Raw genomic sequence first — 2,254 nt, 5'->3', positions numbered from 1 at the left:
TATTTAGTTGCCGGTGAGTTTTATAAATATCCCCAAACCATTGTGGTGTTTTTGCTCTAAAATGCTTTTTTTTCTTACGATTATCATCTGATTCCATCATACAGGCATGTGTCCTTAGACCTCTTTGACATACATTCCATAGACATTATGATACATTAGTGCACGTAGGGAAAGCAGAGGGGGAATCCAGACCAACCACACATTGCAACATGGAGGTCTATGTATAATGAGGCCTAGTTTCTAGGAGATTGTTTGAACTTGACATACAGTAAGCCCACAGAAGATAGTATTACCAGTAAAAAAAAGTCTACTAGAGGTTAACTGTTGGACGTTGTAAATTGAACTGTTACATGCTTGAACATGTGTGAAACAGGACAAATATAAGCACCTCCTAACTGAAACAGCCTATGTTGTTGCTAAGCCACTGTTAACCTACAGGGTTAATACCATCACGGTTTTGGTTTGTCTAAGGTTAGTACTATTAAGGTGAAGCAGGAACACGATTGATTATTTTTAGGGAGGTTAGATGTCATAGGCCAGTGATGTCAGAGTATGGAGGGAAAGGGAGGAGCTGAGTTAGCTTTTGTTTGAATATTCCTGTAGAGTAGCGCTCACATGTATGTGTATTTGTATATGTGTGTGTGTGTGTGTGTGTGTGTGTGTGTGTGTGTGCGTGCGTGCGTGCGTGCGTGCGTGCGTGCGTGCGTGCGTGCGTGTGTGTGTGTGGTTTGTTCACAGAGGCAGAGGAGCTGTACCAGCGGCGCGTGTTGACCATCACAGGCATCTGTGTGGCACTGTTGGTAGTGGGCATGGTCTGTGTGGCGGCATACTGCAAAACCAAGTACGTACTGGTACTGTTCAGAGCCCACACTGATTTTAATGGCATCATTATGACATCATTTAAACCTGTTCTTCACGGAGCCCAGGAGGCATTCACTGACTGGGTCTGCACAATGACCACAGCTATAATGTCGGAAATTAAGCTTTTAAACTTCTCAGATGAGCTTTACTAACTAATTATATATAAAAAACTATTAATGTTTGAAGCTGGGTATTTTGATGACAGACAGACCATAATTTATAAAATGACTGTAACACTGTAGTTTATATTTATTTACATTTTCTATCAATATTTTTCCTACCTACTATCTTTCCTTATCTACTATCTTTCTCAATGTATTCTAGAACAATAACTCATTACACGTTCTCTTGCGTATGTCCTACAGGAAGCAGAGGAAGAAGATGCATGGCCACCTGAACCAGAACATTAACCAGAACCAGTGTGTGGAGCAGCCCAACCGCATGCTGGCTAACGGTCCCAACCACCCTGGGCCAGGCCCTGAGGAGATCCCCATGGTCGATGTGAGTCACTACGGCCCCATACCCACTCAGGTTGTACAACTGATGTACAACACATTTGACACAACAGTTGTGGTAGAACTGATATTTCTGTTATACTACAGAGAGTTTGTCTGCACACGCTTTTCTACACAACCATTGTTTCTCGAAAATCGCTGTGTAAACATTTTTGTGCAGGCAAACCTTCCGTTGGATCACAATTGTTTTGTCAAATACATTGTACACCAGTTGTACAAACTGAGTGTGTACAGGGCCTACAACCTACCTCAGGCTCAGAAACAGATGTGTTTTGTTTGTAACGGGTGTTATAACACATCCTTATTCCCATATTGCCCATGCCCATGCAGCTCCCACAATGCATATCTCTCTCTTCCTTTCACAGTACATCTCAAAGAACGCTCCTACCACAGAGTGTAGTATTATACAGCATGGACCAGAAGAATCCGTAAACTTCTCAGGAAGCCGAATGTCCACCAGATCCCACCACTCATCTACAGTCTCCCACAACTCCAGGTGCTGTAGTAACACACATAAACATAGACACACATTCACACATGTAGAGACACACACACGCACGCACGCACGCACGCACGCGCACACACACACACACACACATTTCTGCTGATCAGAAATTTCCCAAAGCCCTCTCCTTCTTACTGCCCTCTCCCTATAGACATGAGGAGCGGACGTGGAGTATAGAGAGGACAGACAGTATGAACTCAGACTTTCAGTCAGGGGCGCTCTCCTCGTCAGTGGGCACCAGTAAATGCAGCAGTCCGACATGCATGGAGGCACGGGCACAGAGGGCCGCCTACTGGGGCTGTTCTGAGGGAGCCAGCCTGCAGTATGGAGACTCCTACGACTCTCTGAGAGATTCACCTCACAGCGACAGGTG

General features: G+C 44.7%; 1 long non-coding RNA gene across 1 annotated transcript; it reads left to right on the top strand.

Annotated features, from left to right (window-relative positions):
- The first annotated feature begins 753 nt into the window (after window positions 1–753).
- Window positions 754–1,960, top strand: LOC115115115 (uncharacterized). Its single transcript, XR_010463922.1, has 3 exons — window positions 754–841; window positions 1,227–1,362; window positions 1,742–1,960. It is a non-coding gene; the product is annotated as an uncharacterized LOC115115115 (long non-coding RNA).
- The last annotated feature ends 294 nt before the right edge of the window (window positions 1,961–2,254 follow it).

The sequence above is a fragment of the Oncorhynchus nerka genome, linkage group LG5 (assembly GCF_034236695.1).
Source record: "Oncorhynchus nerka isolate Pitt River linkage group LG5, Oner_Uvic_2.0, whole genome shotgun sequence".
In the NCBI taxonomy this organism is placed as follows: domain Eukaryota; kingdom Metazoa; phylum Chordata; class Actinopteri; order Salmoniformes; family Salmonidae; genus Oncorhynchus; species Oncorhynchus nerka.
The sequence above is the reverse complement of the archived record's forward strand: the minus strand, read 5'-3'. Positions and strand labels throughout refer to the sequence as shown.